The following is a 14,573-nucleotide window of genomic DNA, read 5'->3' as shown; positions in this document are numbered from 1 at the left end:
AAATTAATAATTATTATTATCATTTTAGTATATGAATATTTGTTGCTGTTAAAACTTAAAGGAAATATTTGTTTATTAAAATAATAATAATAAAAAAAATAAGAATGAGTTAGTCCAAAAGAAAAGAGTGATTAAGGAGATTTTTCTCCACTTCCACCACTTTTACGTTGAGTGGGTTTTATCAACAAAAAAAAAATAATAAAAAAAGAGGCTATAATTAGATAGAGGCAAAACAGTTAAAAAGGATTTTGAAATCTCTGGCAAAGAATTGATACGTAAGAGTAAAACAGAAAAAAAATTTGAGGAAGAAAAAAAATTGCATTATTCAAGGTCATTATTGAAGCTTCACAAGGGTAAGTGAAAATCCATAAATGGATCGACCTCTTCTTCTTCTTAGTTTTTTTTTTTTTATTTTTGTTTACTACAAAGTGTCATTTCAATTTCCTCTAATTCACTAGACTTCAGAAAATAAGTTAATGTGATATATAATCAAAGGGGAAAGGAAGAGACTAATATTCTCATGTTGTCAATTTCATCAGACTTTTATATTTCTCTTCGATTCATTAGACTTCATAAAATAAGTCGATATGTGATATATAATCGAAGAAGAATAATATAAATCTTTATGGCGTTATGCTACTTGATCTATTGAAAAGCTTCAAGGTTTCCTTTTGGTTCACTAGACTTCAGAAAATAAGTCAATATGTGGTATATAACCAAAGGAAAGAATAAGAAATCCAAAACAATTTTTATGTTGCTAAAATTATCATAAAATACGGATTCAATTTGAAAGAAAATAATAAATTGGGTTAATCTATTTGGGAATTATCAATGCAAAATAATTAATTACTCAAATTAGTCGCTTCCACTTACTTGCTGATATAAAAGTTTTGATTAAAAAAAATCAAAATTAATTTGATATAAATTTTCAAGTCAAACTAAAGTAGCCAATTTATGGGCATAGGCATAATGTGTGGCTTAAATATATATGTTAGTGATATGACTTTTTTTTTTTTATATATATGTATCAAGATATATACTGTCAAAAAAAATTGTAAACAGAAAATATATGTATATATAAATATGTAAATATATGTATATGTATCATTAGTTTAATAGTGCAGTGCATATATTTATGTATTATATTATATATAATAATATATCTTGACAAAGGAGTAATAAATTTTTTTTACTGTGTAGATATAGGAAAATTGTGAAATCAATCAATTACATAATAAAGCATGAAAAGAGGTCTTGTCATTTCATAAATTTTTCAATGGCCATATATATAGTATATATACATATATAGATATATAAAGGTGGCAGAATGTGTATTTATGTGAATTAAATATATATACATGTATATGGTGAGACGAAGTAATGAAAAGACTTACAGTATATACCGATTGTATATATGGAATAGTCTGGCAATTATAAAATACTACCCAATGGTGAGTGATATATTAATATATTCTACAAGGCAAGAGGCTATATATATCATATGCCTAATTATATAGCAATAATAACTTTGGTAGTAAGTTGGAGCTTTTCTCATGTCTTTCCGAGATTGATAATGTAAGCCTCGTGGTGCCTGCGGTCGAAGACATAATGCTGCATTTGAAAATTCCAGTTCTGGGTGACAAGGTGAACCTCAGCAGTCAATATCATTTGTATGTCAGCTTCTATCTGAGAGAGCTGACTTCGACAGAGTTGTGAACCCCCTTGAAAGGTGTCTGGAGCTGATTAGTGAAGGTACCATGAGCGTCCATTCCTATTGAGAGATGGGTGCCTCGCTATTAGTGGTTTGGATTTACTCGACTATTATACTTAGTTTGTATAATGTGTATTATACACTATCTTACTAGTCATCATGTCTTGTCTCTTAATGCGTAGCGAGGTTGACGCCTCGCCTTGTACGTCTGAAGTCGTATGGTTTCTCGTTAATGCACGAGGCAACAATTTGTATATCTTTATCTTGCATAAGACTTTAAAGTCAGCAAGTTGTAAATATACTCTCTCAATTCTGCATTTAATGAGTTATTACATTTTCAACTATAATTATCATTACATTTGTTGACTCGTATTCTATCCAGTTTGACACATGTCCTCCTCTGAAATGATAGTCGAATTTCGGGTATAACAATTGCCCCTTAAAAAGTTCTTTTTTATAATAAAAAGTGCTTTTTAAATGATCACAGAGGATATATTCGTCATAATCCCTTTTTAAAATTATGCATGCCTTTGATTTTGGTGGCTTCATGGTTTCGAGGGTCATTATTAGCAATAATGACCCGCCCTTCGACTCCCGGTGTTTGAAAAAACTCATTTTGCCGACCGTCACGTCTTCATTCGCTGGATTTTCTAGTGTCCAGCCTTTCAACTTCACACAGTAAGTACCTCATTCTTTCTTTAATTTTACTCGAGTGATGATTTGCCTTACACTTCATTACTTCATTCGGTTTAATATCTAAGGTTCATATATATTTTGCTTTTTAAATTAGACATAGTTTATGTTGGCTATATTCCCTAAGCCCCTGGTTTGGTAAATTTCATCCAGAAATTGGGATTGTCCTTCTTTCGTGGAGATGTCTCATTCTGGTTCAGAAATTTATCCTCCAAAATGTGTAGCACCAGAATATACCAAACATCTAACCTCCAATATACACCCAAAAATTTCAAACCTTAGTTCAAATTGGAAGTGAATGATTCAAGTATTGAAGACCATTTGATCAAACCAAGAAGAGATTGCCAGTCATTATAGACGATTCTTTCAAGAGATTTCCGAGGGCAAGCATCGTTCTTTGCAAAATGGGGCCTAGTCTGAACCTAATATTTTAACTTCTACTCCATTTGCCAAAACAATGTTTTTACCCAACGTCACTGTTGCTCACTGATCTGTTGCCTTTTTGTAGTGGGTCCTCGGAGACTTGGAACCCTCTCCTCATGGATCGTATCTCCCATAGATTCGACAACTAGCACCCCAAGTTTCATGTTCAAACCAGCTGTGATAGCTTATTCTATGGGATTGCTGAATAGTACGGAACCATGTTGGATAGAGCAGCCCATATAGATTTGAGCTGGGATTTAACTCCACTTAACTCGTACGACATTTTTGAGATCACAAGATCTAAGGAGCTTAGTGAATATTATGGTCCTTCTTCCCCTTCTTCTAGTGACACCCGGTCTCCTTATGGTTATGGTAAATTCCTTAGGCAGGGAATCAAGTCTCGTTCTCCCTTTTTACCTTTGTCTTTGAATGAATGCTATTAATTCCTTTTGTCTTCGCAAGAATGGACGTAGATTTGGAGAGCATGTTAAAAAGTTCTTCCCAAGCCGACAAGAGATCTAGGTTGCAGGTAGCCTAAGTTGATGACGCCGTTGATTCTATCAAAGAGTCCAAAAGACCCAAGACTAAGGCCAACATGAGGAAATCCTCGAACCAGCTTATAATTGATGCTGATAAATCTCTTGAGGTAGGGAATGAGGTCTGTACTGCGGGGATTGAGGTCTCTACTGCAGGGATTGTCGAGAAGCGACCTACCGGGTCGGCACACCAGGTCAAGTTCTCTAGTTCTCGTCCAGAGATGGTTCTCCTCTAGCCCTCCTGTCCCCTACCCCTTTAAACTGGGACTGAAGGGTCACGACTGAGTTCGCAACACGCCACCAACAGTTGACGCAACCTCTTGACACTTGGGTCTGTTGGAATTATTTTACCACGATCTTAGATCTACTCACAAGTATGTTAATTAACGTCCTAAATATGAACTTCTAAAATGATTATAAGTAAACAAAAATAAAGTATGAGAAACCTTACATTGGGTGCAGCAGAATAATATGTCTCTTTCCACTCAGATCTCTAACCCTTGTATCCTTTCTGTCGCAGAGTATTATCAAGATGAGCTCGAATGTCCTTCTTTGTTGAATCTGGATTCTTCACAATCTTCCACACTATGATTGAGGTACCACTTGCTGTGTGTGGGCACTACTCTATCACTTAGGGATTTCGAAACAAAGAAGAAGAAGAAAGAGAGAGACAGGGTGGCGGCTATGGCTTAGGATTTTCTCTGAAAAGAATGAGATGCAATTGTGTTACTTTTCTGAAGCCATTACTTTCTATTTATAGAATACCACATAGGGTTAGGGTTGAATTACTTGGCATTAAAATAATGAAAATATGAAATGATAAAACCTATGCATGTTGCCGGCCAAGGCTTGTGGAAATGGGCCTCACTTTTGCAACTTTCCTGTTTTATCATTTCTATATCCCATTTTCTCAAAAACTGCCAATTTTCACATTCAACCATTTAAATGTTAATTTTAACTATTTAATAACTATAATTAATTATGAAATAATATTGTCATTTATTATATTTATTAATTAGACTAAACAAAGTCTCTTAATTAACAGATATACCCTATAAACTCTTTCCTTACAGTTTCGCCCTTAATAAGTGATAAATTCACAAATAGACATAGTCTAACTTGAGAATTATAATTGATTAATTAAAACCAATTAAATGAGTCTTACAAGTAGTATTATCTCAACTAGTGTGGGGACCATGGGCCTATATATCTGAGCTTCCAATAAGCAGATTAAGAATTTACCTATTAAATTCACTAACTTATTAATTCTTCGTTGAATCCACGCATAGAACTTAGAATTGCACTCTCAGCTATATAGAACGCTCTATATGTTCCACCATATAGACACGCTATTAATTATCCATTGTTATAATCCTAATTTGATCAATGATCCTCTATATAGATGATCTACACTGTAAAGGGATTAAATTACCGTAACACCCTACAATGTATTTTATCCTTAAAATACTTAACCCCGTATAAATGATATTTCAGCTAAGTGAAATGAGTACTCCACCATTTATTTTCGTTTGGTTAAGCTTGAAGGAAATCATCCTTTACTTTCTATTCGCCAGATAGAAGCTATAGATTCCATATTTATGTTAGCACTCCCACTCAATTGCACTACCGTGTTCCCAAAATGTACGTATCACCCTGACCTAAAAGTAGGCTTAACTAACAAATCAAAGAACACGAATAACACTCTTGAGATTTAACCTAATCATATCAGGATTAAGATCATTTGATATAGCATCAACTAGGTGATATTGAATTGAATAGATATTACGGTAAGTTTAATAAATCAATGTCAAAGTTCAATATCGGTCCATTCCGATGCATACTCCATGCATCCAACCCAAGCTTTACTTTAACCAATGCTCTTGAAAGAGCATAGCATTTCTCCAAATGCAAGTAAACTCTGTTGTAGATTGTCATATCAGTAAAACCCCAGTGTTCTGATAAGTCTAGGAATCTTTAATCACATAGTCATGTTTACTTTTCACTGTGTTTACAACACAATAAACAGGATCAAGTATGTGAAAAGGGTTTGGATGAATTTATAAATCAAATAGAAAAATAATTGATAAGGTGAACCAAAACATACACAAATGAATGAAAAATACTTCTGTTACTTTACTGATATTGAATAATCCGGATTACATTGAAATAGAATTTTATTTAGGGCATAAAACCCAACAAACTCCCACTTGCACTAATATAAAACAAATCAGTACATTTCAATCAATCCTAAATTTTGACGGTGCTTTTCGAATGAAGTTACTGCCAAGACTTTGGTGAATGGATCAGCTAAGTTGTCTTCTGTGTCCACTTTTTCCACCAGTACATCCCCTCTTGCCACATATTCTCTGATGATATGATATTTCCTTTCTATATGTTTGCTTCTCTTGTGGCTTCAAGGCTCCTTACTGTTGGCTATTGCCCAAGTGTTATCACATAGTAAAACTAGAGGCTTTTCCATTCCAGGCACGACACCAAGACTGGTGAAGAACTTTCTCAGCCAGACAACCTCTTTGGCAGCCTCTGCAACAGTTATGTATTCTGCCTCCATGGTAGAATCTGAAATCGCGGTTTGTTTAGCACTTCTCCAAACCACTGCTCCACCCCCAAGAGTAAATACCATCTCAGATGTAGATTTCCTGTCATCAAGACATGCCTGGAAATCTGAGACGGTATAGCCTATGGGATTTAAAGCACCATCCTTGTAGACTAACACATAATGTCTTGTAATCTTTAAGTATTTCAGAATATACTTAACAGCATTCCAATGTTCCTGACCTGGATTTGTCTAATACCTGCTCACGATTCCTACTGCATAGCAGATGTCAAGTCTAGTGCACAACATTGCATACATTAGACTTCCAACTGTAGAAGCATAAGAAACTTTTCCCATGTCCTCTATCTCTTGAGGATCAGTAGGACACTGTTCCTTAGATAGACGGATACCATATCTAGAAGGCATAAATGCCCCTTTGGTGTTGGTCATGGAGAATCTCTCTAAAACTTTATCAATGTAAGTTGTTTGAGAGAGAGCAAAGGATCTGTTCTTCCGGTTTTTGATAATTTGAATAGCGAGAACATAGGCAGCCTCACCCAAATCTTCCATTTCGAATTGAGTGTCTAGCCATTCCTTGATGTTAGTAATGTTCTTGATATTGTTGCCAATGATCAAACTGTCGTCAACATAAGGGACCAGGAATACTACTACTTGGTCTTCCTTGAGTTGGTAAACACAAGGTTCATCTGTTGGAAATATAAAAGTTAGATCTACTCACAAGTATGTTGATTTAACAACCTAAAATTGAACTTCTAAAATGATGAACTAAACACATAAAAGTTAAGAATAACTTACAGTGATGGCAGCGGAATTAAGTGTCTCCTTTCACTCAGATCTCCAACCCTTGATTCCTGTATGTAGCAGAGTATAATCAAGATCTGAGCCCGAAAGTTCTTCAGTTGGATGTGATCCTTCACAGTCTTCCAAACTATGATGAGGTACTGAGTGATGTGTGTGGGCACTTCTCTCTCACTAGGATTTTCGAAATTCTCTCTTATTTTTCCCTCTTGATTTCGTGTATAGCAATGCAAAGAAAAATCTTGTAAAGCACACCAAGAGTAGAGAGAGGGGTGACTATAAATAGGAAAAGGGAAGAGCACAACTTTCCAAATAAACAGTTTCCTCTTTTACTGTGTAATTGAATAACTGCCTTATTTAGTTTGATCCACCACTTTCCTATTTAGGCTAAGCTTTGATTAGCAATTACATGACAATTTAAATTGAAAATAATAATTGGGAAACAAGCAAAGGGTGGCCGGCCATGGTGTGTATGGGCATCACTAGAATTTTGCAGTTTCCTCATTTTTATTTCTATTTCTCCAAAAATTCCATTTTTCAAATTCTTATCTTTTAAATGCCAAAACTAATTATTTAATAACTAAAATAGATTATTAAATAATATTTTCATTTAAAATAATTATTAATTAGACATGCAAAGTCTCTTAATTAATAATTAAACCTAGAAATCCTTTTATTTACAATTTCATCCTTAAACTGTGAGAATTCACAAATTAGACATAGTCTAACTTTTAGAATTATAATTGATTAATCATAAATCAATTATAGAATCTTACAAACAGTATAGTCTCAACTAGAATGGGGACCATGGATCTATATGCTGAGCTTCCAATAAGTTGAACCGATTTACCAAGTAAATCCCTAACTTATTAATTCCTTGTTGAATCCACTCTTAGAACTTGGAATTGCACTCTCAGACTTATATAGAGCATATTATATGTTTCACGATATCAATATGCTATCTCATTTAACCATTGTTATAATCTTAATGTGAATAAGAGATCCTCTATATAGATGATTTACATCGAGATGGGACCAATTTACCGTTTACACCACTCTATGTATTTTGCCCCTTTTGAACACTTAGTTACCTGTAAATGATGTTTTAGTGATCTAATATATAGTCACTGAAACAAGAGCTCATCCATTTACTTCTATTTAACTAAGCTCAAAGGGAATCAACACTTTACTTCTATACACCAGTAGAAGCTATAGATTTCCATATTTATGTTCACACTTTACTTCTATACACCAGTAGAAGCTATAGATTTCCATATTTATGTTCAGCACTCCCACTCAGTTATGCTATCATGTTCCCAAAATATACATATCATCCTGACATAAAAGGTAGGCTTAACTAATAAATCAAAGAACATGAAAAGCACTCCTGAGATTGAGCCTAAGCATATCAGGATTTAGATTCTCTTAATCTAAGATCAACTTCTGACATTGACTTGGAAAGATACAACAGTAAGTTTACAATATCTTTAACCAAGTTCAATATCGGTCCAGTCCAATGTATACTCCATACATTCAAAAGTAGTATACTTTGCGAATGTTCTGGAAAGAACATAACCCTTACTCCAAGTGTAAGTATACTTCATCGCTGATTATCACATAAGTGTAAATCCAAAACACTGATGAACAGGGACCAAATCTTTTGAATCATATAATCACAATCACATTCCACTGTATTGACAATACTGTAATTATGAATAACTATATGTTCTGGATTTAACTGATTTTGTGCATATATCAAGTATATATATTAAACCATAAACATGTAACATACATGTAATCATAAATCACTTCAAAATTCTAAATTGATAACTAATCAGATTGTAATGGGTTTTATTTAGGGCACAAAACCCAACATCATCTTCATTATGAAGAAAGCCGTAGATTTTGATGATTTCATCAAACCTTTTGTTCCTCGAGCGAGAAGCTTGCTTAAGTCCATAAATAGACCTATTTAACTTGCAAACTTTCTTTTCCTGCCCTGGAAGAACATAGCCTTCTGGTTGCTCCATATAGATGGTTTCTGTAAGAACCCCATTAAGGAAGACTGTCTTGACATCCATTTGCCGGATTTCATAGTAGAAAGCGGCTGCGATGGAGAGAAGAATTCGGATGGATTTGAGCATGGCGACTGGACTAAAAGTTTCCTCATAGTCCACACCTTCTCTTTGGGTATAACCGTTGGCGACCAGTCTTGCTTTAAAAGTTTCGACTTCGCCTCCAGCGCCTCTTTTCTTCTTGTAGACCCACTTACATCCGATTGGACGATAGTCATCGGGTGCGTCTACATATTCCCAGACTTTGTTCTTTTTCATGGAATTCATTTCTGAATCCATGCCAGCTGACCATCGTTTCCGTTCTGGACTTGCCATTGCCTGTTTATAGGTCAATGGTTCGTCTTCAATATCGTCACCAACGACCATATTGATTTCACCTTCTACGCCATAACGAGACGGTTTTGTAGAAACCCTCCCACTACGACGAGGAGCGGTGATCTTCTGAACAGGAACTTTAGTAGTAGTTTTCTCAGTTGTTTCGACTAAGGGAGTGGGATTATTATCTTCTTGAGTAGAAGAGGACGGAACATTGGGAGGAGTTAAATCTGTAAGCATTTCCTCTAATACAACTTTACTTTTTGGTTTGTTGTCTTTTATATAGTTATCTTCAAGAAAAGTAGCATTTGTAGAAACAAACACTTTGTTATCCTTGTAACTATAAAACATTCCACCCCTAGTCTCTTTAGAATTTCTGACAAACATGCAAACTTCAGATTACGATTCCAGTTTTCCTTCTTTCTTTCTTAAGACATGAGCAGGGCACCCCCAAATCCTATAATGGCGTAAACTAGGTGTACGACCATTCCATAGTTCGACGGGTGTCTTAGGGACTGCTTTAGATGGAACAACATTTAAAATGTCGTTTGCCATCTGAATAGCATATCTCAGAAGGACGTAGACAAAGTTGAATAACTCAGCATAGACATAACCTGTAATGACCTAACTTATTTATATCAGATGTGTTCTGAAGTTCCTATCACAATTATCAACCAAACGAAGATGGGTAAAGAATTTTAATATTCTCCCACTCAACTAAGGTAATGTGATACATTATCAAAGAACTTTAATGGCATCATTAACTATTACAACAGTAAATCTAAAATGGAACATATAATCAAGATCAAGGATTTATTCTGATAATAGCTAATTTATTATATTATTTCCATGTTTAAAATTATGTGTTACAAAGGGTACCGTGGAATAAAGTCCACCCCTAAGTTTATAGATATTATGATCCACCCCTAAAGGTTGTAAATCTCTATGTGTGATAGAGAGTCTATGGAGTTGAATATAATGCAGAGTTCATTAGATATAAAATATCATTTGAACTGCATATTATTCTTAACTTTTCTCCACCCCTATCAGATCAAAAGATCTTTTTATTAAACAAATTCTCAATAATTATTTTAGAATTAACAATTATTCATAAACATAGAAGTAATTTCTAGTGTTTATGTAGTAATAACTCTGTAAGGAGTTTAAATACCTTTAGAATTTGTATCAATAATAAAAATACATACACATAGAAAATAATAAATATAACAATTGGTAATAGATAAGATAAAGTACTGAAGCTCAACTCATCAATTGCAATTTATTTGAAAAAGATACTTTATTATAAACCAAAAAAAATTGTTTGCAATATTATGATAACCAAACAGGGTATAAAATCCCAAAACTTGAAATCCAAATTGTTTGAAAAACTAAACAATTAATTCAAAAAAAAGAGGGCTTCTTCTTTATCGTAGACGACCTCCATCCACCATCCAGCTTTCTAATCCAACTCGCTAAGACAACATCCGAGTTTAAGAAGCTTGAGCTATAAGAAGAATAATAAACAAGGTTAGTAGTCCAGAATTAATAATCCAAAAGGATAATAATTCACTAAAACACATCAGTTTATTAAGAAATACCTTGTTTCTTTGCGAGAAGTTTAGGACATTGGGATTTTCAATGGCCTTTCTCATTGCAGTAGAAACACTTTCCTTTTGGTGTATCACCAGAAGCTCCAGCCTTATTGTTCTTAGCTACTTTCGTAGCTTGAGCTCGCTTCTTGGCATTTTTCCACTTCTTCTTATGATTGGATTTGGAAGTAGAAGCAACATGTGCCTCAGGATTACTCGTCTTATTACCATTTCCAGAATTCTGAGGTTTATTCCCTCTTTTCTTGGGACCTCCAATTAAATTTTCATATGTCTGAAGGTCATTGACTAAAGTATGAAAGTCTTGTTCCTTCTTATTCATGACATAATTTGATGTATAGGGCAAAAAATCTGGAGTCAGACTATTCAAAATGAGACTCACTTGAGTAGTCTGATCCATTTCAGCACCATGATTCTGGGCTTCCAGGAAATAACTAGCCATCTGGAGAAGGTGATCACGCACATTCTGATGGGGTTCCATCCGTGCATTAATGAATTTCTTAGTCGCGTCAAAACGAGACTGGATAGATGCCATACCGAATAGCTCAGTTAACTGCGTCATGATTTCTGCAGCCGTGACAGTGTTTGCAAACCTTGTTTTCAAGGTGTCAACCATGCTGGAAAGCATGAAGTATCGACCTTTGTTGTTAGCATTCTGCCAACGCTCGAACTTCTCTTTCTCAGTTTTGGTTGCATTGTCACCTGGCTATTCAGGGGACGACTCAGTCAACACAAACGAGGTACTTTCACCTATGAGAGCAATGTTAATGTTCTCTCTACACTTTGGGAAGTTAGATCCATTTAGCTTATTTTCAGTTAATAGTGACAACATGGGATTCGACATTACAATTCAGGATACTACAAGATACTACATAGATATCAATTATGGTTTAACACAAAATCTTATTCAGAAATTATTAGGACATAACAAGTAGGAAGGACTAGAGAAAATACAAAAAAAAAAAAAAAATTCAATCCTAAATAATTTCCAAGGTTTTCAACAAACTTATATCAGTGTCCCGTTTAGGCGAGACTCAAAGCTATCATCCATTGAATAGAGTTGTTAGCTCATCTAAAATGACAAACATTCTAGCAACCTTTTATTCGATCGAAAAGAGAATCCGACGTTGTCGCGTTTAGGCGAGAGTCAAGGTCATTCCTATTTCATGAGCTTCCACCATTGTTTCATACGTTTGTAAGTCTTATACAGTAGCCACCATTAGGGCGATCAATACTAATATAAATAACTTACAAATATACTTATCTTTCGAGATCAAACGGCGCTAACTTGCTAATGAACGTTCCTCCATTAGGGAGGATTACTCACTAAAACAATAGCTATGTAAAACCAACAATGGAGATCGAATATCTTAAAATAATAAAGCTCATTATTTAAAAATGTATTTTCTTCTATTATTTATTTATTTTGAATCTATATATATTTATTAAATTTTAAATTTAGAATAAAATCTAAATAAAATTTAATTTAATATTTGTAAAATTAAACTTAGATGGTTAAGAAAATAAAATGTATTATTTTCATCTTAGTATTAACTTTCCAACAAATATTAAGAAAATTACTTAATTTAAGTTGTATTAATTTAAATTAATTTGCAACTCAAATTAAAATTTTCTACAAATATATATATATTGTATTTCTAAAAATATCAAATTTCGAAATACATTAAAATAAATCAATCTTTACCTAGAAAAAATACTTCAAGCAAAAATACGATCTATCTAGATTTTCCTGACTAATTAATTCAATTTCTAATTATATATTTTAGTTCCTTTATTTTAAATTAATCATTAAATGGAAAGATCATTGATTTAAGTTGATTCAAAATTAATTAAAATAATTAATTTACAACTTTAATCTATCTTTCAAGATAAATTCAAAATCATCTTGCATAATTAAATGCAATTTTGAAAAATGATTAATAAAATAAATAAAATATTTTTTGAAAATTATTCAAATTTAAGTTGTTATGGAAATAGCCAACTTAAAACAATTTTCTTATTTAATTAAATATCATGAAAATAACAATATCTGAGTATCATTATGAAAATCAACTTAGATATTTAATTTTCAACTTAATTAAATGTATTAAAATCAGGAAATAAATAATTAAGTGTAGAGAAGGCTTAATTATTAATTTCCAATTTAATACAAGGAAAAATATCCTTAATTGAATTGTACCAAACTTAACTATTAAACAATTAATTTCACAATCAATGATATTTTCCTATATTAGAAATAATAATTAGTATAGAAATAACTATCTAAAAAAAATCTCAATTCAACTAAGTATCTTTTCAAGATTTGGAAAATATCTAATTTAAGTTATTATAGAAAGAATCTATAATTTACAAACTTAAAATTTTCCAAACAAAATTTAATTAAATATCAAAATTAGGTGGTAACTTCCTAATTTAAAGATATTCCCTTTTTAAGTTTAAAACCAACTTAAACAATATCTTTTAAGAATCTTCAATAACTAATTCCTAGAATTCCTCAACTTAATATTAAATTCAAAAAATATTCAAATTTAAGTTAAAAAGGAAAATTAGTAATAACTAATTCATAACTTAAATAGGAATATTTAATGAAATAATAAAAATAAGTTTCAGAAAGAATCTAGTTAGTGAAAATTCTTTATTTAATTAAATACAAGAAAAATACAAATAGTTTATCTAGAAATGAAATTCATTAAACTATGTTTTTCTTAAATTAATTTCGAAGAAATTAATTATGTTGCTATTCAATTTTATTAGGTCAAACTAGTTTAATTAACCTATTACAGTTATCCAAATCAGGCAAATGGGCCTTCACAATTGGGGTTGTTCATGTGAGGGGGGGCTGGGTCCAGTATGTCGTACCCACTTCTAAGGCTACCAACTCTCACACAAGGCCCAAAAGAGAGGAATTTAACCTTAAAATGAACAACTGTTATTAATTGAATAGGCCCATTAACTAAATGAGCCTAAATAAAATCTATCATGTTATGACATTTTATTTAGCAACAACAACCTATATGTGTCTATAACAGAAATAAAACATATAGGCTCACACAGGCACACAGATTTGGATGGATCCTATCATGTTTCTAGGTCATACACAGATGAAAGAAGAATGTAAAATTTACCTGTTACAAATTATTTACTTGACCTATCATCAATTGAACCATGGGTTAAAAACAGATCATGGATCTGTCAATAAGTTAACCCTGGCAATTTAGATCAAGCAATAATAGGTTTTATAAAACTTACAAACAATCTAAAACACATACTCCTGCAACAAGGTTAGATTTGGATAGTTGGATGTAGGATTTATTTAATTTAAAAATATTAAACTTTATTTCAAAATTTAATTAAAAAAAATTCAGTTTTAAAGAATAAATGAAATAATATAATATTTAAAATTAAACCTACAATTTTGAAAAATTAGGTTTTGAGTAACCTAAATATCATTTCAAATTTTTTTTTTTCTAACTTTCCTTTTTTTAAATTTCATGTTATTTAATAAATTAAATATTCAATAAAATAGAAAATGGTAAATACATACCCTTTTCTGATTTTACAATCTAATTTAAGTAAAATAACAAAATTTTAAAAAAATATATCTTATTTCCTCTTTTAAAATACCATGATTATAGTAATCTTATTCTAAATAAGGTCAATTTACCAAAAAAAAAACTTATTAAAAAAAATTAATTTCTGACCTTTTATTCAAAAATAAGATAAAATAATCAAAATTTAAAAGAAATAAGAAAAGAAGTAAGCAATACTTGATTTTATCCTATTTTCAAATTCATATTACACTAATATCTAAAATTAATT

This window comes from Cannabis sativa, chromosome 5 (genome assembly GCF_029168945.1).
Source record: "Cannabis sativa cultivar Pink pepper isolate KNU-18-1 chromosome 5, ASM2916894v1, whole genome shotgun sequence".
Lineage (NCBI taxonomy): Eukaryota > Viridiplantae > Streptophyta > Magnoliopsida > Rosales > Cannabaceae > Cannabis > Cannabis sativa.
The sequence above is the reverse complement of the archived record's forward strand: the minus strand, read 5'-3'. Positions refer to the sequence as shown.